Genomic DNA, 26,781 nt, shown 5'->3' on the forward strand with positions numbered 1-26,781 from the left:
TTCGTATAACCTTAGTCAAAGACAACACCATTTAGAAATTCCCTCTTTTGCAAAATACCAAATTCTTAGTACTTGTATTATTAAATCCCATGCACAGATTAACCACTTAAAAACTTCTTGTGTGTCATGTGATTTCTTTTTGCTAGTTCTGACAGCACATACATTAAAATAACATCTGATTTGAAAAATCCCAAGTTTAAATTCTAGAGTAAGTTCTTCTGAACAATATAACTTTTTCTGGATGACTTTTAGGTCTATAAAATAGCCAGTACAATTTCTGTCCTTATAGAATAAAACATTCCCTATCTGTGTCAGGCTGGTTATCATTCACATTTAGACAATTCTCAAATTCACTGAAACCATTGTGCATTGCAGTATCTAACAAAACAAACTTCTAACCATGAGTTTTGTTGTGCTTAATAAAATCTGGCTAACATTTCATATTTAACTGATAGTTACCACAATATATGAGATTACATTTGTACCATATCAAAATCATTAGCAATCCTCCCAAGTTGTATGCATCAACCCTTCGAATTAATCTTATGATAAAACAAACAAACAAGCAAACAACAACAAAAAAAAACCAGAATCATCAGCCCGACCATTTGGGTGGAGAGGGCCATTGTGGAAGAAAGGGGGTTGTTCTCAGGGTCAGGGACCTGCCTTGTCCCCTCTTCTGATGTGCAGGGAGGGGAGGAGGTGGTGGAGGTGCTTCCAGCTGCACAGTCACAGCTTAGATTCCAAACAAAGGTTTGGAATTTAGCCCTTTTGATCTCCACAGAGAGATTATGAGCCCTGACTTTGAAGTCGGGCCAGTGAGCTAAAACTAGGAGCAGGGGAGTAGAGGGAACCTTGACCATTTTTAGGGCTACAAAAACATAGATAACAAAAAGAACAAGGTAGACAAAGAGACAAACATCAAGATCTCCAGAGAAACAGGAAGAGGATAAATAGTATGAGGGTCTCTTAATTTTTTCCAATAGCCAATTGTATTGGTTTGACCAACAAGACTTAGTTTGCTGGTCTGGGTTAACCCAGAAATCTAGTTCATGCATGTCCTGAATCTTGCAGCTGAGTTCCAAGCCCCAGGGGATTTTTAACCCCTCATACATGGGCTTCAAGCCCCAGGGGACTCCAAGCCCTGTAACCAAGGTCCAACCTTGGTGCCCTAGTTCCAAACTAGGCAGAGGAACTTGAAGCCCCTGTATTCCGGGCAAAAGTTTCAAACAAGAATTTCTGGTCCTCCCATACTCTGGGCAGAAATTCTCCAGGCAAAAAACAACAAACAAGGATTTTCTTGCCCCCCCTGATATTTCAAGTAGAAATCCTCCATGCAAAAGCAAGGATTTTCTGGACCCCCTGATATTTCAGGCAGAAATCCTCGGCACCAATACCCAAAAATTCCTGGCAGTAATACAAACTCAAACATTCATCACCCAATTGCTTCCCAGCCTTTTTGGCCTGGCCCCTCACAGGACGTAGGAACCACAAACTAAGCCACTCCACACTCACATACAGGTGGAACCAGACCAATTAATGGAATTGAACTTAACAGTAAGCCCCCCTTGTATAAACCCTGAGGGTGGTGAGACTAGCCAGGCCACTTAGTCATATGTCTTAATTCCGTGATCTGTTCCCCATCAGTCACAGTCACACAGCACTATCACCAACAGTCACACTAACCTGGTGTCCATGTTCCGGTGGTCCACTCATGGAGGATTCTCAGCCATTGCACCAAATGTAGGGTTTGAGAAAGTCCCCCAAGAATGGAGACATGGAGACAATGCAAGTAAGCACAGGATCACCATTTATTTATTAGTGCGCTAGGCACTAGGGCTTCCCCAAAGGAGGAGTGCCCTGGATTGGTTAGGAGAACACCTTTTATAGTAAAGGGACCTAGCATGAAATGTTGAACAATAGGATGCCGTGATTTGGCAGTCACAGCTAGCTGAGGGGTTCACAATACAGGGAGTGTCTGCTTAGCTGATGGAATGGTTATGCTGACTTGGACAAGAGTTTACTCCTGGCCCCCAGAGGGAGGTTGTTCTGACCTCCTTCAATTCAAGATTCAATATATTCAAGCATTCGAGATTCATGATAGAGGAAAGAAGAGTCACTCTGAGGAGAGACGAAGACAGACACTTGGACTTGGCTGTGGAACTGGACTCCTGGAGGAGCTCATGCAGGAGACCTCAGACTGCTTTTTTCCCTTTTATTTGGTCACCATTGGTGGGTGAAAGGCTGACTTAGTAACCCTGGCTTTCTGGAGCTGTAAACCTCCAAGAAAGGACCATCATCCTGAGAATATTTTCCCTGATTAGGGTCTTAGAATTTCTACCTGGCTATTGATATATTCAAGTCCAAACAACCACATAAAAACATTTAACAAGATAAAGAGCACAGACAGCTGGCAAAAGGGGGCTGAGCCTTTGGGACTCAGACTCCTTCCTCTTGATCTAGCTGCTGAGGAGTTTTAGCTTGATAGGGCATCCTGCACCCATTTTCCTTTAATACCTTCCCCTTCCTCTTTCAAAAATAAATCCTTAGTTAAGTCAGATCTGGGTTTTTGGCCTATCTTCATAACAAAAGGGGTGTTGGGAAATGGAGGGTAGGATTCAAGACTGAATCCTGTCAAGGCTGAATCCTGTCCTGTCTGTGGCAAGACTAGACTAGGTCTGTCACAATCTCCATAGAGGAAGGTTGACTACAAACCTTACTATGAAACAGCCGACAGGGAAATAGATATCTTTCCCTTCAGCTTGTGCCCACATTAGTGCTTCAGTTAACCCTAAGGATGGAGAGATCTAGCCATCTTCTCTCCATCAACAGATTATATCTCAACCTCCATATTTTCCCTCACCACTTGGTCCACTCAACTGTTTAACTGGGCATTACATCTTTCCAGTGAGGCAAACCATCAACTCCTCTCCATTAAAAAAAAAAAGAAAGAAAAGCCTCCTTTCTTTTTACATAACTTTTTACATCACTTGCTGTAGTCTTTTTGCTAGTAATCTATTTAATATTTTTGCATCTAGGTTCATTAAGGAGATAGGTTTGTAGTTTTCTTTCTCTTTTTTTGGTCTGCCTGGCTTTGGAATCAATACCATATCTGTGTCATTAAAAGAATTTGGTAAAACTTCTTTGCTTATTTTATCAAATAATATTCATAGTATTGGGATTAGTTGTTCTTTAAATGTTTGATAGAATTCACTTGTGAATCCATCTGACCCTGGAGATTTTTTCTTAGAAAGTTCCTTGATGACTTCTTTAATTTATTTTTCTGAGATGGGATTATTTAAGTAATCTATTTCCTCTTTTGTTAATCTATACAATTTATTCAACCATTTCACCTAGATTGTAATATTTATTGCCATATAATTGAGCAAAATAGTTCTTAATAATTACCTTAATTTCCTCTTCATTAAGTGAGATCATCCTTTTCATTTTTGATGCTATTAATTTGCTTCTCTTTTTTTATTGGATCAACCACAACTTTATTTATTTTTGTTTTTTCAAAGTACCAGCTCCTAGACTTAGTCATTAGTTCAATAGTTCTTTTACTTTCAATATTATTAATTTCTCCTTTAAGTTTTATGATTTCCAATTTAGAGTTTATGTATCAGAATTTTTAATTTTCCCTTTTTTCTCATTTTTTAAAGCTGTAAGCCCAATTCATTGATCTCTTCCCTCTCAGTTTTATTGGTATTGTGTAATTATGAAAATATAGGGGATACAGGAAAGGTTGGTAACAAGGAATGGAGGAGGTAAATGACAGAGGGAATATAGAGGCTGTTGAGGTAAAAAGGAGAGGCTGTAATAAGGAATGGAGGAGAAGAGGGGACAGAGGTACCCACTGGAGCTGAGAGACTATCTTTTCTAATTTCTTCCTACTTAACCCACAAGATAGGTACCTCAGGGTAAGTTTAGGTTAAGGATGACAGGACCAGTGTTTTTAGTGGCTTCTGGGGAACAGTGTAGTTTACTCCTCAAGACTTGTCTGGTAGTTGCAACCCAGAATTCCCCTTATCTGGCAGGCAGACTGTTTCTTTGTTTAGCCTAGGCTAGCTAAGCCACCAGTTTCTCTTTCTTTGTTCTCCCTTCAATATGAATCTGACTGCAATCTTCTATTTTTCAAGTAGCATAATAATTTGAGTAAATCAAGAAAGGGGTTAGGTAAGTGGGAATAGGTGACCCTTGTTATCTTCTTCAGATGAGCCAAAATGGATCAACTTCAGCTTATCTCTCTTCTTCTTTGCTAGTTACTATCTCTATCACTAAACAAAAGGCAAGTGTCCTTGGGAAGGTAAAGGGATGGAAACGATCTTCAGGGTGACCCCCTGAAATTAAAGGATCAGCCCCTTTCACCAGTTGTAGTTATTGGGTTTCTTCCTCTAATGGACGCTTTTAAACATACAGGAACCTTCTTCTTCTTCAGTTTAAGGAAAATGGAGGCAAGGTTTCCACAGGTTGGGATATAGAGCTCTTGGTCTTTGCTCCACACTATGCTGAGTTCAGAGGGGAAAGACATTTTCAATTAGCAGTTTCTCCCACAATCCTCTTCTCTCACTCCAACTGTCACTCCCCCGCCCATAACATTCCAATCTCTGTCTGCCCCACATCAGTGGGCAGAAATACAAAAGCTTGATTTACAATAGACACTCAGATATATAAAACTTCCCCTGAATACTGCTTTGATATGTTGTCTCCTTATTATCATTCTCTTTAATGAAATTCATAATTGTTTTTATGATTTCTTTTTTGACCCACCAATATTAAAGAATTAGATCATTTAGTTTCCTATTAATTTTTAATTTGCCTTTCCATGGACCCTTGTTAATTATAATTTTACCACATTATGATCCTAAAAAGTTGAATTTATTATTTCTGCTTTTTTACATTTGTTTGCAATATTTCTATACCCTAGTACATGGTGGATATTTATATACGTACCAAGTACTGCTGATAAAAAGGTATATTCCTTTTCATTTCTGTTCAGTTTACTCCAGATATCTATTAATTCTACATTTTCTAGCATTTCATTCATTTCCCTTACTTATTTTTAATTTATTTTTTGGTTCAATTTATCTAGTTCTGAAAGGGGAAGGTTGAGGTCCACCACTAGAATGGTCTTACTATATATTTCCTCGTTGAGCTCCTTTAATTTTTCCTTTAGAAATCTAGATGCTATCCCATTTGCTGCATAAATGTTTAGTGATGACATTACTGTATTGTTTGTAGTACACTTTAGCAAAATGAAAGTTCCTTCTTTATCTCTTTTAATTAGATCAATTTCTACTTTAGCTTTGTCTGGTATCATTATTGCTACTCCTGCTTATTTTACATTAGATGACACATGATAAATTCTGCATCAGCCTTTTACCTTAAATCTGTCTGCTACCCTGCCTCAAATGTGTTTCTTGTAAAAAACATATTGTAGGATTCTGTTTTTTTTAATCCACTCTGCTATTCACTTTCATTTTATGGATGAGTTTATCCCAGTCACATTCAGCATTATAATTACTAACAATGTATTGTCCTGCATCATATTTTATCCCCTTTCTATCCTGCTCTATTTCCTTTCTCTCTTTTCCTTTTCACCAGTATTTTTCTTTTTGGTCACACTCCTACTTCCCCCTTCCTCCAATTGCCTCTCTATTCTTCTGTCTTATTCCCCTTCTACATCTCTTTGGGGTAAGATAGAATTCTATGACCCACTTGTTAGGGTAAGTTAAAATTCTATACCCCACTGAGTATACTTGTTTTACTCTCTCTGAGCCAGTTAAAATGACTGCAAAGTTTAAGCATTGACCATCACCATCCTTATCCTCCCTACTCTTTAATGATTTTTTATGCCTATTTATGTTATATAATATATCCTATTCTATTTCTCCCTTTTCTCTCAGTGTTACCATGGCTTTCAGTCCTTGGTTGATTTTTATATATCCTTCATATGCATAGATATTATATCATTCATACATATCATTGCTTATCATCAAATTTACATATACAACATATCATCACATATCATCATATATCATCATATATATCATATCATCATAATAAGTTTACTTCTCCACACTCTTTCTGAGTAAATTCCTTCTATATTCTCTACTACTAAGAGTAATTTTTGAGAATTACAGAAATCTTCTTTCCATGTGGGCATATAAACATTTTTAGTTTAATGAGTCCCTTAAATTTTTTCTTTCTTATTTTCCTTTTTGTTCTTCTCTTGTGTCTCATATTTGGACTTCAGATTTTTTGTTTAGGTCTGGCTTATTCCTCAGGAATTCTTGGAAATCATCTATCTCATTGAATGACCATTTTTTTCCTGAAAGCAATATAACTGGAAGTTATCATTTGAGGATTTATTTCTGGATTTGATTTATGAATTATTTCAATTTTATTTTCTTATTCAAGGATCTCTAGGTAGTTATCATTGATACATTCTAGTAATATGATGTCCAAGGTTTTTCTTGATCATGGCTTTCAGGTAGCCTAGTAATTTTCAAATTGTCTCTCTTAGATCTATTTTCTAGTTCAGTTTTTTAAGATACTTCATATTTTCCTCTTTTTTTAATTCCTATGATTCTGCTTTATTGTTTCTTGATTTCTCATGAAATCCTTAGTCTCTAGTCAATTTTGATTTTTTTTTTTGGCCTGATTTTCCTCTATCAATTTTTGGTTCTTCTTTTTCAATTGGCCCATTTCTTCTTCCATCATTTTCATTTATCTTTCCCAATTTTCCTCTGGCACTTTTATTTGGTTTTGAAGTCCTTTTTGAGTTCTTCTAGAATCTGTGTCCAATCTGTATTTTTCTTTTGGACTTTACATGTGTTTCCTTTGCTTTCACTGTCCTTTTCTGTGTCTACACCTTGCTCTATTTCACCATAAAATTTTTTTTATATTTAGGTGCTTTTTTTGGTTGTTTGCTCATTTTTCCAATGTAATTATTGGTAAGTTTGCCAGATGATTTGATGACTGAGAGCTCTAAGAGCCCCCTCCCCCTCTTATTCAATTGATCCTTGAGATCCTGATAGTTTAAAGACTTTTCTTGGACTTAAGTGTAAGCTTTTGATCTTACTCTGATCTTGATAAGGTCAGGGCCTCTGTACTTGATTCAATGAGGCACACTCTTGATTGTCCTTCTTGGAGAGCTGCCCCTAGCTTTAAGCAAAAAGATCAATACTTAGTAGTTAGTACTTAGTACTATCAACCACCTCAAAGTGTAAACTAAGTCCTTATCTCAAGCCCAGATGAGAATTCCCTGGTCTGTGTCTCTGGACTTCTCTACAGTTTTGAAATTTCAAGGGGTATGGGTTGATTGGATTTGTAAGGGTTAAATGGTAGGTGTTTGACAAAAGTGAGGAGAGCAATTTAATAAAACACTTAGTTTAATTTGAAAAGTACAGTTAGAAAACAGAAAGGAGGAAAGAGAGATTATTATTCTTATACCCTCTGCCTATTACTAAATTCCTAATACTAACTAAAATTTCTAAAACCCTACTTCTAACTGTCTTCTGAGGATAGGTTCTTTTTGTCTGACCAGACCAGGCCTATCTAACCTACTCTATCTATAATTGATTCACTAATTACCTATCTTACATTTATAAACAGACATTCACCAATAACTAACTCCTTAAATCCGTTTCTCTATCCCACCTGTTAGTAGTGAATTCCCAGAGACAGAGACAGATGTCCTGCTCTCTTATGATCCAAAAGCAACAGACCTCAACTGCCAACTGATTCCTTCCTTAACTCTCCCCTCATCTCCTTGGTAACAGAATATTCAGCTCAGCTCCACATAGAAATTCCACTCTCTTTCCTCTTAAAGAGACAGAGGGAGAGAATAAGAAAATCCCTTTAACAGTTTGTACCACTATTTGTCCAGGCAGGATCTTAGGGTCTGGATATTAGTTTGAGCATAGGTTTCTGAATCTTGAACAACAGATGTGGGGTTGGGGTGGGGGCTGGCTTGCTCTTGACTTGCTCTTCCCTTCTTGCTAGAGTTTCTTGCTGACTTTACTCACCTTTCACCCCAGTACCCCAGATGTGCTTTGCCTACCTTTTAGGTTTTTCTTTTCTTGAAAGTTATTTCATTCTGTCTCCTTGTTGGTTCTTTCACTCCTGTATTCATTTTGTGGTGATATTTTAATCTTTGTCAAAGAGGATTCTCATGGTGTCACAGAGCTTCTCTGGATTACCGTGCCATCTTGGCTCCACCCCAGAAATACAACTCTTACTTTTCTTCACCCATCATATCCAGTGAATTGCCAAATCTTGCCATTTCTACCTTGACAACATCTCTTTTTCCATTTACTTTTTTATAATCACTTTAAGACACGGATTTGAGGGTAGGAATTTGACCATGGCTCAGTCCTACCATATCTCAAACTTCAAGGTAACTCTGTAAGATAAAAATTTCAGTCTTGTTGTCCATATGCACCAAAGGAGGAAGGTGACATCTATAAAATCATAAATACCAATAGGAGAAATAACTTTTTCTGATTTTTTCTTCAGTCATTTGAGCTACGTCTGATTCTTTATGAACCCATTTGCAGGATTTTTGGCATAGATACTGGATTTGTTTGTCATGTCTTTCTCTACTTCTTTTTTATAGATGAGGAAACTGAGGCAAGCAAGGTTAAGTGATTTGGCCAAATTTTCATAGCTAGTAAATATCTTAGACTGGATTTGAATTCATGTGTCTGGGTCCAGGACCACCACTTTAACCACTGCACAATTTAGCACCCCCATTTTACTGATGCCTCAGTAAATAGTTGACAAATTAAAAATTCAAAGTTTCCTGAAATTTTGAGTGACTTCTCCATAGCCACACATCTATATTAGTAAATGTAAGAGGAAGAACTTGAATCTAAGTCTCCCAAATTCTAAGGCAATCTGTTCCTACTTTGCCATGGTGATTCTCACCTGCTAAAATCTTATGTCCATGAAAAAAGCAGACATTCCTCTTCCCCTTTTTCCCAACTATTCTTTAAGGGTTTGGGGTTGGAGAAAAATAAGACCTCCTTGACAAATTCTATCATTCAAAAAACTCAGCCTACAAAAAAAAAAAGAATTGATGTAGAGAAGTTAAAAGGTCTAAATGGCACCTTGATTTAGAAGCAAAGAGCAGAACGAGTGAGCTTGGAACCATGAGGTTATAAATGGTTTCTCTAGCAACTGAAACAAACTTTTGAGTTTGACTGTGGGTTGGGGAAGAGGTTCTAGGAAAATAAAGTGTTGCCATGGTTTTAAGTTTGAGTTCTATTCAGAGGGAACAAAGTGGTCACAAGAGGAGCAAAACTTGCCCATATGAAGAGGTTTTCCAATTGGAAATTCTATAATTCAAATACCATGAAGAGACATTAAGCCTCTTCTCCTGAGAAAAGACAACTCCAGACAAGCAATATCACAAGCTTGTAAAGAGAAAAATAAGAAAGGCTGCTAAGGAAATATTCAACTCCTTAGCAGGAACATTTTCACAGTTTCTTTCTTTAGTTCAGAAACTCTGAAGCCCCATATTTTAGCAGCCTCTGGCTGTGTAAGTGGGATAGCAGAATAGGGAACATGCTCCAAATTCATACAATGTGAAACCGTAGGCGGAATTAAATAAGCTCTATAAGAAATGAGTAAGCCAACAAAGAATCATTTTGAACTTACTGTTTAGTTTATTTACAAAAAAAATCTGAAAATACTTCAATTAAATTTAACAACATTTATATAGCATTCATTATATACTAAGTACTGTTCTCAACTTTGGGAATGGATACAAACAAAAAATGAAATCATTATTACCCTCATGGATCTTACATTTTATTGGATGAATACAACATGTATTATATACGAAAAATACATAATGTTTTAGAAGGAAAGAATAAAGTGAAGAAAGAAGGGGAAGGGTTCGGACAGGTTTTGCATAAGAACTATTGCTTGAGCTGAACTATGAAGGACCCCAAATTTTCTAAAAGAAAGATTTGAGGAAGAAAGAGATTCTAAGCCTAAGGAATAGCTGTGCAAAGGTATGTAGGAAATAGATCATATATGCTTGGTGAGCAGAGCACAAAAGGACTGATTGGGTTGATAGAACTTCATGAGTGGGAGTAATGGGAAATCAATCTAGATAGACTGATGTCAGATTTGAAAGGCTATAAATGACAAATAGAAAAGATTCTATTTTGGTCTACTTGCAATTGAGAGTCATTAAAGTTTCTCCATCAGTGGAAGGATATGGCTAAACTTGGGCTATAGGAATGTAGCCTTGACAGCTGTGTGAACAACTAATTGAAGAAGTAGAAAGGCTAAATACAAGGAGGAAAATTAAGTCTATACTATTATTTCATGCTGATTGATCATAGGATTTTAGATTTGAAAGTTGGGCCTTAAAGATCATCTAGTTCAACTGGGTTAAAATGAATATTTAATTAAATCATTTTATTAAACTAAATCCTAATCTCTTGCTTTACTGTGTCTGCAGTTGACACTGAGTTTTCAAAGCCCATGCCAATGGACCCCAAACTCAGGAAAAGAGTACAACATTAGAATAATTTGAAACTTGATCTTATTTTTTAAAATTCCTTCCAATTACATGTAAAATCTGTATTTAACTTTTTCCAAAGAATTTTGAATGCCAAATTCTCTCCCTCACTTCTCACACCTCACTCCCACTGAATTGTTAAGCAATCTTATATAGATTCTATGTGTGTGCAATTATGTCAAATACTTTCCTATGTCAATCCTTTTATGGAAAAAATATTTAGCACAAAAATGTGTTTGGTTCTGGATTCAGACTCCATAAATTATTTCTTTGGAAGTATATGGCATTGTTTTTTATCATGAGTCCTTTGGCATGGTTTTGGATTATTGTACTGAAGACAATAGCTATTATTAATAGTTATTCATTTTACATTATTCCTACCACTATGCACAATGTTCTTTTAATTCTGCTTATTTCATCCTGCTTCCATTCATCTAAGTCTCTCTAGATTTTCTGAGCTCCTTCTCATCATTTATTATAATATGATAGTATTCCATTGCAATAATAGACTATAACATTTTCAGCCACCCCCCAATTGATGGAGATTTCATTTTCCAATTATCTGCCTCCATAAAAAGAGCTGCTTTAAATATTTTTGTACATATGAATCCTCCCCACCTTTTTTAAAATCTCTTTGATATACAAACCAGTTAAGGTATTGCTGGGTCAAAGGTATGTACTGTTTTATAATCCTTTGAACATAGCTCCAAATTGCTCTCCAGAATGATTGAATCCGTTCACAACTTCTCAAACATTAGTGTCTCCATTTCCTGACTTCCTCTCCAAATACTGTCATTTTCCTTTTCTGTCATAATAGCCCTTCTGATAGGTGTCATGGTGGCACCTCAGAGTTGTTTTAATTTGCATTTCTCTAATTAATAGTAATTTAAAGCATTCTGGGGGGCTATAGAGAATTTTGATTACTTTGCCTGAGAACTGCCTGTTCATATACTTTGACCACTTTTCAATTTGAGAATGACTTGTATTCTTATATAGTTGACTCATTTCTCTACTTATTTAAGAAGTTACACTTTTATTACAGGCTTGTAAAAATTGTACTATTATGATTGCTGTGTATTATTCTATATCCTACTTATTTTCTGACCACCCTATTCCCCAGTCTCTTTTCTATCGCCTCCCTTCTCTTACCCACTTCCCCTCCTTTCTTATATGATATAGCTTACTATACCTAATTGAATATATATGTTCTTACTTTTTTGAGCCAATTCAGATAAAAGTAAGGTTCTTGTGCTTCCCTATCCAATTCCTCCATCTTCTCCTCCACTGTGAAAGATCATATTCCCCTCACACCCTTGTCCTCTGTCTATGTTATTACTTCTAATTGATCTAATAATTATTAAGATCTTAGGAGATTCAAGAATCATCTTCACATCTAGGTATTTAAGTAGCTTAAATCTTTTTGAATGCTTTTTGAATTTTCTTTTCTGTTTATCTTTTTATACTTCTCTTGAGTCTTGAATTTGAGAGTAATATTTTCCATTCATCTCTGGTCTTTTCATTGGGAATGTTTGAAAATCTATTTCTCTGAATGCCCATTTTCTCCTAAAGAAAAGTTTTGTTCAATTTTGTTGGGTGATTCTTGTTTGATGTCCTAGCTTCTTTGCCTTCTGGAATATTCTATTCTAGATGCTCCAATCCTTTAATATAGAAACTGTTAAATCTTGTGTTATTCTGACTGTGGCTCCACCATATTTCAACTCTTTATTTTTGGCTGCTCACAATATTTTCTCCTTGACTTGAGGATTCTGGGATTTGTCTATAATATTTCTGAGATTTATCCCTTGGGGATCTCTTTCAAAAGGTGATTGGTAGTTTTGTTCAATTTCAATTCTACCTTCTAGTTCTAGAATATGAGGGTAGTTTTTCTTGATAATTTCTTGAAAGATGATATCTAAGTCCTTTTTTATCACAGATGGAGTATGGTTTTAAAGATGACTTGTTTTCCATTTTTTTAAATGACTGGCCTAGCTATATTGAGATATTCATAACCAGAGAGTTGACCACTAATTACTTTTGAAGACCATCTACTACTCAGAAGCAGTTTTAATACTACACAAATGAAATCACCAGTCCTAAAAATACTAAAGTAAATATAGTATGCCATAGTTCAAATTGTATGTTTATATAAAATCTCACTTACATATATTGTAAGGACAACTGTATGGTATGATCATTTAATATGTCACAGACTTGTTGTATGCTGGGTTCTTGCCCATTTTTGGAAAAGAAACATTGAACAATCAGATATCAGGTCACTTGTGCAGCTACTGACATGGAGTGGATCTAAGACTGCTATCTGAGTAAGTTCACATATCAACAGAGTCATAGAGCAACCTCTGCCCATTCAACTGATTTGGAGGACTTTAAGAACTAATATATCTCAGTGCATTTGATCTTTGTGGTTATTCTTTGTGCCAGTATGGAGTCTACATAGTTTGTACAGATTAATTTGTCTGACAGAATTTCACTCCCTAAAAGCTATCACCTCTACCATTATGGTTGAGTCATAGCTTCTTCTCTTCATGTGTATAATGGATATATGTCCTACTTGGAGCCAGAGGCTTCCTTCCCTTGAAAACTTGACATTGGACTTTCCAAACTTATATTCCTCAAACTTATTGTAGATCATGTAATATTTGGATAGGCCAGTTCAACATTTCATAATAGGTTTCCATACCCTCCTTCAATGGTTCATGAGAGTTGTCTTGTCTTTGTCTCTTGAGGAATATAATATTTTTATGAAATTCCACTTGTTTATCTGTGACACCAAGGATAGCTAGTTATAATTTTATATGTCTACAATTGCTTGTGGTTCTTTAAATATTCTTGACTTTTTAGGGGGTCACAGTCATCTGAAAAATCTTGATTAATTTAGTAATAGATGAGATTAGGATAATCTTGAATTATCCAAAGGCAACTCTCTTGAATATAAAGTGCTGTATTCTCAGTCCTTTTTCTAGCCTCTACTGATCATACACAGGTAATTTAACCTAGTTTTATTAAAAATTTTAAAAGTCACCAATTGTAGGATTGTTGAAGTATATAAATAGATGAGGAGTGTCTTATATAGAAAGGTACAATAACCAAATGTTCTCCATAACATTGTTGAAAGAAAGGTCATAGAGAAGCACTTCAGAGACCAATACTCTAACCTTTACCCAAACTAGAACCCTTTCAATCATTAAACCAAAAAGTATGTACCTAAACTTCACTTGGAAGCCTCTAATAAGAATGGACCTATTTTCTTCACTTTCCTTCTCAAGGCAAAATGCATGACTTTCAGAAAGTTTAGGAAGTTCTCCCTTATATGATACTGATATCTAATCACACAATATTTACTCATTGGACCCAATTCAACCCTGTATGATCAAGAGGTATAAGAGTATTCCTCTTCCATATGATGGCTCTATGAATGCTTGAAACTATTTGCAAGTCTCCTAAGTCTTTACTTTCCCCATTTTAGAATCCCAAATTCCTTCAAATAACCTTGGGTGGAATAATCTTCAATTATTTTACCTTACTGAACATTTTCCAATGGAATATCTCTATCTTATTAATGTGTTTTTTGGATAATGGTTCCAAGAATTAAATACAAAACAACAGATATGGCTTGTCAAAGGGAGAGTAAAGAGATACTATCACCTCTCTCTTATGTCTTTCTCAGTGTAGCCTCAGGTCGCTTTTCCAAACTCAAAGAACGTTTGCAAAGAGTTTGATTCTTAAGCTTTTAAAAATAGGAATTGTATATGATAATCTAGGTCTGAAAATGGGACACTAATATAAACATGTTGACATGGCAGAAAAGAGAAGTGAGACTATTTAATGACCCCTTTTAGCATTTAAAGAAATGATCCAATACTCAGGACCTTAGGCCCAAATATAAGCCTAAAACAGAAGCCAAAAAATGTAGGAATATGATAAGACAAGATAGATAACCTGTAGCTGTGGCCTGCCTGTCACTTAGTAGGCACTATGAACCCATCAGCATGCATGGAGAACTAGGTGAGAGAAAATTCAGTTGAATTGAATCAACCGTCTTAATGGGCCAGAAAATCAACCAGTCTGAGTGAAAAATTCACTTGTTATGGTTGACTGGTACTGGTTGGAAAAGCAACTGAAATTTGTGGGATCATTAAGATGCCCCAAACTAGTGTGAATGGACTGTATTTTTCAATTTCTATCTGAATAGTTGATATGGTGTAGACATTGCCTCAGGGTCTATATGACCAACAAAACAATTCTCACTCTCCTAGTTGCTAAAAACATTCTTGATTCTCAATGATACCTACTCCATACAAGTCAGTTATATAGCTTCAATATTTGCCCAGAACATGTGAGATATTGGGTTAAAATACAAGTGAATTTCCTTTCTGTTCTGTTTTCTTAAACTCTCCATGATGATTTTGTCATTTCTGATTAACACCAGTCCTCATGTGTGCTACAATAAATAAGAAAAGGAGCAACAATGAGCCACACAACTAAATAGAGAACTTTCTGTGGACAATTACTAAGACTTTATCAATTAATATATATATCTTTCCCTTAAAGTCCACAAAATCACTAGATCTAGTATAAAGTTTTCCATTTATAATATCAGGTTCCCTTCCCTACATCTACACCCAAACCTCACACTTGCTATGGAACAGCTATAGCAAATCCAAAAGAGATAAGGATACTTCTTTAACTGAATGCATCTTGACTGTGCAAGAAGTCATAAGAAGGGAACAGCAACACCTCTAACACATTCTTTCTCCCTCAATTCTTATTTATGCTCCCTCATCCCTTTTCGCTGTCTTTCTCTTTCTTTCTATGTCTATCTATATCTATATCCATATTTCTTTCTATCCCTCTATCTTATTTTCATTTAATTTCTCTCTCTCCTATCTCTCTCCTTTTTTCTCTCTGTTTTTATTAGTTTCTCCTTTAGTACTTATTTTAATTATGGTAGACAATGGTAGATGATCTCTTATCTTTTATGCTATACCATAAATATATACCATGCCAGGCATCACTTTACCTAAAAGACCTCTATGATCCACTACAACTTAAAATTCAGCAGTTCCATGATTCTATAAAAAATGTTAACTTGCTAATCTCTATCCTGAATTTTTTGTTTAGTCATTTAGCCATGTACAACTTTCCATGACTCTGTAGATCATAGCATGTCAATACTGTCCCTATGGTTTTCTTTGCAAAGATATTAGAGTGGTTTAACATTTTATTCTACAGTGAATTAAAACAATTAGAGGTTAAATAATCTGTCCAGGGTCACAAATCTATTAAATATCTGAAAATAGATTTGAACTCAAATATTCCTGATGCCAGGACCAGTGCTCTATCCATTGCAGCATATATCAGCTTCCCAAAAAAAGGACCATAAAAATACATAATTTAGAGGATTGTTGTAAGTATTCCATGAGATAATAACTGAATTTCAGAGTTGGAAGGGTTTATCTGATCCCAGTAATAATTTGGTTCAAATCCTTTGTGGTTTACTCATTTCAGCTATGTCCAACGCTTTGTGACTCCATTTAGGGCTTTGAAAAAAAATACTGGAGAAGTTTTCCATTTCGTTCTTCAGCTTATTTTACAAGTAAGGAACTGAGGCAAACAAGGTTAAGTAACTTACCCAAGGTCACACAGCTAATAAGTATCTAAAACTGTATTTAAACTCAGGTCTTCTTGACTCCACGACAGAATATTGTATACCGTGTCACCTAGCTGTCTTTATTTTGAACAGAGCTCACTGTAAATGTTTCAGTTCTTTTCCCAACTCAGGCATATAGCAAATAGTATCCAAATTGTGGAATCTGCTCTGATAGCTCAATCCATCTGGGGATACATTATATTACAATCTGCTCTTTGTTTCTCATCCCTTTTTTCAAAATTATAAAGATCATAGGATCATTGATTTAGAGCAAAAGGGGACCTCAGATATGATCTTTAGGAATTCTTAACCAATGGAACTTGACCTTTTTTTGCTACTGTTGTCAATATTATGATAAAATACTGTATGCTTCAATATGAGAGGTTACCTTTTGTTTCACGTATTTTGCTTTTTTATCCTAATATTTTGATAAATATATTTATAACTTTTTTCCTTTGTCTCCTTCTGAATTTTATTTTGTACATTTAGAATATGTTGAGATGGTTTCTGGAAATTCATGCTAATGACAAAGGGGCCCAAGAAAGAAAAATGATTCAGTACTCTTGATCTATTCCTACTTCCTCGTTTTATAGGTAAGGAAATTAAATTCCAAAGAGTTTAAGAAATTTGGTCAATATAACCCAAGGGTGCAATAGAAGAGTCAATTTTCATGTTCAGAATTTCTTTTTCAAAATCCAATATTCTTTCCACTATGTTGTGTCCCATAACTTTTAGTTTGGGTTTTTTTTTTGTCATTCTTATCACTTTGACTACTTGTGCTCTATTAAAGTTATTTGATACACTAATATCTTCAGGTTGTCTAAAGAAAAAAAGGTATTAGTCGAAGTTGTTGTCATTGTTGTTTAGTCAGTTGTGTCTGCCTCTTTGTGACCTCTTTTAGAATTTCCTTGGCGAATATACTGGAGTTGTATAGATATTTCCTTCTCCAATTAATAGGCATTAGACATTCTTAAAGGAGAAGCATGTTGACATAGTGGAAAGATTGATAGGTTTATAGTCAGAGAAAGCATATATTCTTATAGCTAGCTCAAGAGAAAAAATGCTGAATTTGGAGTCATAAGACCTAGTTTTAATTCCCAGATGTTCTATTTTATAATCATTGGTCAAATGATTTTATCTTCCTGGGCCTCAGTTTCTTTATCTGAACAGTTCAAAGATAGATTAAATGACCTTTAACTTTCTCTCCAGCTCTATATCAATAATTTCATTAATTTATCATCCCAAGTAAATCACTTATTTTCTCTGCCTCATTTTCCATATCTTTATAATAGGAAGGGATTAGGCTATGTTATTTCTGAGATTTCTGGTTCTAAATCCTTTGAACACATAATCATGAATAGAATTCATTCATTCAAAAATTCTTCATAATTAATCAGCTTTAAAGAAGAGATCACGCCTTGGTGCTCAAGGTGATTATTAGTCAGATCCACGTTTCCTGGTTTTTCAATGAGCAGTAGACAAACTTTGAAGGCTTCATGTAGGTGGATGATTTCTTGCTGATTCAGCTGCCTGGATACGAAGACAATTTTTCCAGCTGCCACCGCTTTTCATTCTGTAGAAGTCTTAAAATGCTTTGCAATGAATCAAGCCCTTTCTTGAATAGAGTAAGTAAATAGTTCATTTTAACAGAAACTATATTGTCACTACATCAGCAATTCCCATTTACGAAAAAATGTGCATTACTTATTCAGCTATTTGAAAGATGGTATTATAGGAGAGGCTTTTTGTCAATTCATTTTTTTTCTCATCTATGAGCCTTCATTTCCAAACCTACAGTATCATGTGTTTTTAAGATGTCAATTACCATTTTAAAATGTACCACTCCAGCTTGAGTTTCTCAGCAAGTTTCCATGGCAAAGAAAACACTAATCCTTTCAATTTATTGGGAATCAATGTTTAATCCTCTTTTTTTTTGTTCTCTTACTACAAATCATGAAGAATTTCTGAGCATTAGTTTAAGAAGTGAAAGCCCTATATAATATTCCTATTACTTATTGATCATTTTAAATTAAAAAAATTTAGTGCTCTCTATTTGAAGAATAAACTAAGAAATTATGTTTCACATGGAAATAGTTTCAATATATATTATTAATATGAGCTTGCATTATGAGGGATTTCCCCAATGCTCTTTGATTTCCCTACATGGTTGGTTTTCTTCTCAGTTAATGGATAATAAAACAAGGTAAATGAATACATACCCATGTATAATATATATATATATATATACATATATATATATATGATTGTTTTGAAGGCAACTGAAATACATGAGAAAAATAAAACTTTACATGTAGGTTCATTATACTACCTCCTTCAGAAGACAAAACCATAACCTTTAGAAAATAATAATTCAGAACTTCAATGAGCCCTCAGAATTTTCTATTCAAGGATGCTTTAGATTTAGATCATTAAATTCAATTATCAAACTATTTCAGGTAATTCAGGATTTTTTGCCCTTAAATATAATCAGGATATCAATATTATAAGCCCACTTAGTTTACTTTTTATTTCATCTTTCTTGGCATAGTCTATACTTTAAATGCCTTAGGCTTGAGCTTGTTTGGGGAAAAACAATTAATTAGCCATCTTGGGACATTATGTCACAATCTTCTCCAGATTTCTTGTTTATTTTTACAAAAATCATGAAGATCGTAGGGTCAAGACACAGTCTCAGAGATGATTTCCAGGACTTCTTAATGAATGATCTATGAACATTTTTGTGGTAGTTATAAATATTATGATAAATATATTTTAATATAATTGGTTTCCTTTGTATTACTAAATATATTAAGAGTAGCAGACACTTACTAGCTGTGAGACTGGACAAGTCACTAACCCTGTTTACCTCAGTTCATCTGTAAAAATGAACTAAAGAAGGAAATGGTAAACCACTACATAATATTTGCTCAGAAACCCCCAAATGGGATCATAAAGAGTCATACATAACTGAAATGGCTGAACAACAACAACAGTTTTGAAAAGAAATCATGCATTCCATGAGACTGATAAAAGAGTTCATAATACAAAAATAGTCAACTGAGTCTCAAAGAAGTTAAGAAATGTGGTCAGTGTTACAAAGATGGTAAAGAGAAGAAAATGGTAAATTTATTTCTCCTCTGCTGTTCAAAGATTGTATCATCCTTTCCTTCTTTACTAGATGATATTTTTTATTAAGACATGCCTTCATTTTTAAAGGAACTTTTGATGAAGAAATTTTTCCACTAATAAGAATTAGCAACCTTTCAGTAATTATGTCATCTGGAAGAGTAATTCAGTAGTAAAGTGACTAAACTAAGGTTAGGTTGGCAGTATGTGCTAAAGCCCAGCTCTCTTTGACCTAGATAATTTCACAGTTAACTGCCATCCTGAAAAGTAAATTGATAACCTTATTCCCTATAGAGTGTATAAAGTAAGCAACACAAAGACTCTAGCTAAGTGGCACAGTAGGCAGAGCAATGGATAGAGTCAGAAAGGCCTAAGTTCCAATGCAGCTTCATAGAATTGCAAGTGATGCTGCCCTCCTGGATGATCTACATCTAAGACATTCCATCTTTTACCTCTGGGCATTATTTCTGATGAGTGCTCATTTTCCTACCTTCTCTAGTTCCTGTAAGTCTCAATTAAAATGCCATTTCTCCATGGAAGCCTTTCCCAATGCTTCTTATTTCTACTCCTTTCCCACAATAAATTATTTCCTACTTATATGATATAAAATTTATTTCCATAATATTTCATTTCTTCTTCTCTTTTCCATTAGACTGTGAGCTCCTTGAGCACAGGGACTGTCTTTTTGCCTTTGTATGTGTTTCTAGCACTTAGAATGGTGACTGGCAAATAGTAGGTACTTAATAAATGTTGATTGATTGACTTATTTGTTCTAAGAGAAAATATATATAATGTCCAATGACTGACATTTAAAACCTTCACAATTTCTCTCATTTTTAGTATGCTTTTCAGAATGTTATTATTTCTGCCAGGGGACACAGTGTTCCACTTAAATCAGACTTCAATAAATAATAATTCTGTTCCCTTGAATCTGACATTCAACATTCTTCATGATTTTCTATCCACTATTTGCCACACCTATAATATATTTTCACTTTATGTTCTTTTAAAATTACTAAGCTTCTTTAAGGTTAGCTCAAGTGTCACCTCTCAGAGGAACTCCCTGTTGATCACCCAATTGGTTAGTATATTCTTCCTCTAAAAATTGCCTTTTGTTTATTTATTTCTCCATGTGTTCTTGTGTTCTCTCCTCTCACTATTTAAGGAGATCTTGATGAGGCAATTTTTATTTTTTATAAGCTTCTGGAGGAAAGTGATTGTTTTGTCTTTATATTTGTATTCCTAATCCATGACCCAGAGATTTGTAAATAGTGGTTGCCTAATAAGTGCTGAATTAAACTGACGTGAATTAAATTGAACTTCCTTTTCATCTGATAGGTAAGACCAAAACTAATTATTAACTTTTATCTCTAGGGCCAGTCATTATTTGAATAACATTATGCCATATTAGGTTTGTTATAGAAAAAAAAGATGGTTATTTCTCAGGGCACCATCAACACAGGATTAAATCCCAGAAGCTGAAGATCTCAATTCAAAGTTGAGAACTTGAGGACTCCAATTCTAGCTAAATTCTGGAGAGGAAACTATTTTTATAAGATAGAAAAAAAAGAAAAGATAATATCTAATTTGGATAGGAGAAAGATACACCAAATAGAAGCAGTAAAAAAGTGGACATGGCTGAGGGAAGATAAACACTTAAAGAAGGAATAAGCAAGTAGTAAATAATCCCTGAAATTTAGTTTTTGACAGACATGAAGATCAAGGCTTTTGAAAGAACTGAATATTAGACAAAAACTGGTAGGAAAACTAGAAAACCATATTGTAGAAATATGCACAAATCAAACCCTCATGGCATATACCAAGGTAGAGTCAAAATGGATGCTTTATTTAGAAATAAAGGGTTAAACCATAAACAAATTAGAGAAGCACAAAATAGTTTACTTATTATACTTACATATAAAGGAAGTATTTCTGACCAAACTAGATAGAAGGGATATTATGAGATGTAAAATAGATAATGTTGACTAAAATAAATTTAAGGTTTTGCACAAACAAAACTGAGGCCAACAAGATTAGAAAGGAAACAAATTGGGGAAAAATAGATGCAAGTATCTCTGATAAAGGTGTCATTTCTCAAATATATGAGGAACTGAGTGAAATTAATAAGAATACAAAGCATGGCTCCACTGACAAATGATCAGAGATGAATAGACAATACTCAGATGAAAAAATTAAAACTATCTTTAGTCATGTGAAAAATACTCCAACTCACTTTTAATTAGAGAAATGCAAATTACAAAAAAATTCTAAAGGACTACCTCATGCCTATCAGACTGAGAAATATGAATAAAAGGAAAATGATAAATGTTAGAGGACTTGTGAAAAAATTGAGTCTCCTACACTATTTTAAAAATTTTTATTTTTAAATATTTTTCCATGTTTGCATGATTTATTTTATTTCCCTCCCCTCTCCCAGAACCGTCAATCAATTCCACTGAGTTGTACAAATGTTATCACTTTCCACTTATTTCCATATTATTCATTTTTGCTAAAGAGCTATCTTTTAAAGCCTAATCCTCAATTAACATACCCATATATACATGTGACAAGTGTGCATATGTTATTCTTTTGCATTCCTACAACCATAGTTCTTTCTCTCAATGTGGCTAGCATTCTATCCCATAAGTTCTTCAGGTGTGTTCTGACTTGTTGCATTGCTACTAGTAGAAAAGTCCATTATATTTGTTTGTTCCACAATTTTTTACTTTCTTTTTACAATGTTCTCCCAGATCTGCTCAGGTCACTCTGCATCAGTTTGTTGAGGTTTTCCTAGTTCATATACCCCAATCAAGTGACAACCACTCATTTTCCAATTTTTTTGTCACCACAGAGAGAGGCTATGGATATTTTTGTACGAGTATTTTTCCTTATTATCTTTGTGGGGTACAAACTTAGTAGTGATGTTGCTGAATTAAAGAGTATGCATTCTTTTAAAATCCTTGCAAATAATTTCAAATTGCTTTCCAGAATGGCTGAATTAATTCACAGCTCCACCAGCAATGCATTTGTTTCCTGATTTTGCAATGACGCCATGAAACATTTATTATTTTCCTTTAGTGTCATAATGGCCAATCTGTTAAATATGAGCTGGTATCTCGTTGTTTTTATTTGTATTTCTCTAATTATGAGAGATTTAGAACACTTTTTCATGTGATTATTGATAGTTTTTATGTCTTCATCTGAAAACTGCCAATTCATATCCCTTGATAATTTGTCAATTGGGGAAGGCTTGATTTTTTTGTACAATTGACTTAGCTCCTTATAAATTGGAGAAATAAGAACATTGTCAGAGGTTTTTGTTATAAATTTTCCCCCAATTTGTTACTTAATTTCTAATTTTGGTTGCATTGGTTTTGTGTGTACAAAACCTTTTTAATTTAATGTAATCAATATTATTCATTTTATATTTTGTAGCATTCTCTCTCTCCTGGTTGGTCTTAAATGCCTTCCTTTCTCATAGATCTAACAGGTATACTATTCTATGTTCACTTAATTTTTTTATGGTTTCCCTCTGTATATTTAATTTATTACTCCTTCTGAATTAATTTTGGTATAGGGTATAAGATGCTGATCTAAACCTAATTTCTCCCATACTGTTTTCCAATTACCACAGCAGGTTTTTTTTTTTTTCAAATATTGGGTTCTTGTTCCAAAAACTGGGATCTTTGGGTTTATCAAGCACTATCTTGCTACTGTCATTTACCCAAAGTCTATTCCATTGATCCACCCTACTATCTCTAAGCCAGTACCATATTGTTTCATTAATCATTGATTATCTGTTGACCCTAGACCTCCATACTTCACATTTTTATTAGTTCCCTTGATATTCTTGATGTTTTGTTCTTCCAAATAAACTTTATGATTTTTATCTAATTCTATTAAAATTGTTGGTAGTTTGATATGTATATCACTGAATAAATAAATCAGTTTAGGTAAGTTTGATATTTTTAGTACATTAGTTTGTCCTACCCATGAGCAACTGATGTTTTTAAAATTATTTAGATGTATTTTTATTTTCGTGAAGTGTTTTATAGTTATGTTCATATAATTCTGATTTTGTCTTGCCAAGTAGGTTGCCAGGTATTTTATCTTGTCTAGAGTGATTTTAAATGGAGTTTCTCTTTCTAACTCTTGTATCTTGATTTTGTTGGAAACATATAGGAATGTTTATAATTAATATGGGTTTATTGTATATCTTACAACTTTTCTATAGTTGTTAATTGTTTCCACTAGCCTTTGAGTGATTTTTTTTAATTCTCCAGGTATACCATCATGTGATCTGCAAAGAGTGATAGTTTAGTTTCTTCATTGCCTACTGTGATCCCTTCAATTTCGTTATTTTTCTCTAATCGCTATTGCCAGCATTTTCTTGTACAGTATTAAATAAAAGTGGTGATAATGGGCATCCATGCTTCACTCCTGATCTTATTGAGAAGTTATCTAACTTATACCCATTGCTGATACTTGTTGATGGTTTTAAATGAATGTTTATTATTTTGAGGAAAAGCCCTTCTATTCCTTTACTTTCTAGTGTTTTCAATAGGAATGAGTATTGTATTTTGTCAAAGGCTTTTTCTGCATCTATTGAGATAATCATGTGATTTCTATGAGTTTGGTTGTGGATATGGTCAATTATATGGATGCCTTTCCAAATATTAAACCATCCTTGTATTCCTGGTATAAATCCCACCTAGTCATAGTGGATAATACTTGTGATAACTTCCTATAGACTTTTAGCTATTATTTTATTTATTATTTTTGCATCTATGTTTATTAATGATGTTGGTCTATAGTTTTCCTTCTGTTTTTTGTCTTCCTGACTTAGGAATTGGTACCATATTTGTATCATGTACAGAATTTGGTAAGACTTCTTCTTTGCCTACTTTGTCAAATAGTTTGTAGGGTATTAGGACTATTTGATCTTTAAATGTTTGATAGAATTCACTTGTGAATCCATTTTACTCTGGTGGTTTGTTCAATTTATTTTTCTGATATGAGATTATTTAAGTATTCTATTTCCTCTTCTGTTAATTTAGGCAATTTATATTTTTGTAAATGTTTGTACATTTCACCTAGATTATCTTATTTATTGTTATAAATTGTTGTTAATAAAATATTGTTATAAATGTAAATGAGCAAAATAGCTCTTAACAATGGCCTTAATTTCCTCTTCATTAGAGGTGAGATCAACCTTTTCATTTATGATACTTTTAATTTGGTTATGTGAAGGATTAAATTTTGGGGTGTGATTTTTAGATTCTCTCCATCTTGCTTGGTCTAGCACTGAGGAATGTGCACACTCACATTACACGAGCATGTGCTAGCAAATGGCAAATCAGAAACAGTGGACAGACTCCTGGGCTGTCCTAATTCAAGCTAAGCTTGGTTAGCTTGGTTGATTATTGGTACAGATGATATGCAGGAAAGTGATGTAAAACCATTTATATAAGATACGTCACTGCCTTTCTCTCCCTCTTTCCCCAGAGAGGCGACTCTGGCTGTCAGCGTGCTAAGCGGTTTGACATCTTGGCATGGTGGCAGCTATTTGTCTGGGTTTGGCGTGAGTTTGTGCTTGAGCTGATTCAGGCTCAGAAATCTGGCTGAGCCCTTTTGGAGTTCACGCTGATTCCTTCCTCCTTACTTTCTAGAGCCTCTGGTCTTCTTTCTGGCACTAACCAGGCAGGAGAAATCCTACTCCCTTTCCTTCTTCTTTTCTTCTTAATCTCTTTCCACTATATCAATTCAATCACCATAAATTTACAGCTAACTTTAGGGTTTTTATTATTTGGGATTTTCCCTGGTGACCAATTAAATTTTGTTTTAAGTCACAATGATATAATTATCTTTACAGGGGGTAGGAGTTTACACAAAGCCAAGAGAGCAATTTCTTAAAAACAAAACAGTTTATTATTGGGAAAGTACAGATAGGAAATAGAAAGGAGGAAAGTGAGACAAGTCTTATAGTAGTTTATAACTATACCTAAGATCCCATTGCTAACTAAAAATTTCTAAAAAACCCTAAATCTATCTGCTTTTGAGAGGCAGTGTCTTCTGCCAGAGCCAGGCTCTGGCCTAACTTTTTTACTCTATCTAACAATTTACCCTCTCTTTATCTATTTGTCTACCCAAGATTATCAGTAATCAATAAGGCTCTTAAGACCTTAAGTCCTATTCTCAGTTTGCAACTGACAATCTCATAGAGAGTGGTCTACACAATCCTCTCCCGAGGGGACCCAGAGACAAAAGACTATTCCAACTGCCAGTTGTAACTGACTCTGAACCATACCATTTTAACTGTCACCAACTGACAGTTTACACAGAACAAGGGCTCTTACTCAGAAATATTTTTGCTCCCTTGCTTCTTATATATAAAAAGAAAGAAATTAAGAAAATTATCTCTTAACGGTCCTTTTTTTCTTTCTTTTCTTAATTAGATTCACTAATACATAATTTTATTTATTTGTTGTTGTTTTTCGAAAGAATAGTTCTCAGCCTTATTTATTAGTGTAAAAGTTCTTTTACTTTCAATTTTATTAATTTCTCCTTTGATTTTTTGAATTTCTAATTTGGTCTTTATCTGAGGGTTTTTAATTTGTTCTTTTTCTAGTTATTTTTAGTGCCATGGCCAATTCCTTAATCTCCTCTTTCTCTCTTTTGTTAATATGGGCACTCTAATAGAAATCTTCCCCTGAGTACTGCTTTTGCTGTATCTCATAAATTCTGATATGTTATTTCCTCATTGTCATATTCTTTAATAAAATCATTAATTGTTTCTATGATTTGTTCTATAACCAACCAGTTTTGAAGAATACAATTGTTTAATTTCCAATCAATTTTTAATTTGCCTCTCTATGTACCTTTACTAATCATATTTTTATTACATTATGATATGAAAAAGGTGCATTTATTATTTCTGCTTTTCTGAAATTGTTTGTAATATTTTTATACCCTGGTCCATGGTCAATCTTTGTAAATGTGCTGCTGAAAAGAAGGAATATTCCCCTTTATACGTATTTAATTTCCTCCATACATGTGTTAACTCTAATTTTTCTAAGATTTCATTCACATCTGTTACTTCTATCCTATTTATTTTCTGGTTTTATTTATCTAGCTCTGATAGAGGATGGTTGAGGTCTCCCACTAGCATAGTTTTACTATCTATTTCCTACTTAAGCTCTAATAGTTTGTTTTTTAAAAATCTGGATGCCATACCATTTGGTGACTACATGTTAAGTACTGATATTTCTTCATTGTCCATACTGCCTTTTATCAGGATCTAATTACTTTTCTTATCTGTTTTAATCAGATCTAATTTTATTTTTGCTTTGTTAGATATCATGATTGCAACTCCTTTCTTCTTTTTCACAGTTGAAGAACAATAAATTCTGCTCAGCCTTTTATCTTTACCCTGTGTGTGTTTTCCATGTTT

General features: G+C 34.3%; 1 pseudogene; it reads left to right on the forward strand.

The window, feature by feature from the left end:
* Nucleotides 1-1,334: 1,334 nt before the first annotated feature.
* Nucleotides 1,335-26,781, forward strand: part of LOC100618793 (protein lifeguard 3-like) — a 91,932-nt pseudogene continuing 66,485 nt past the window's right edge.

Source organism: Monodelphis domestica, chromosome 2 (assembly GCF_027887165.1).
Source record: "Monodelphis domestica isolate mMonDom1 chromosome 2, mMonDom1.pri, whole genome shotgun sequence".
Lineage (NCBI taxonomy): Eukaryota > Metazoa > Chordata > Mammalia > Didelphimorphia > Didelphidae > Monodelphis > Monodelphis domestica.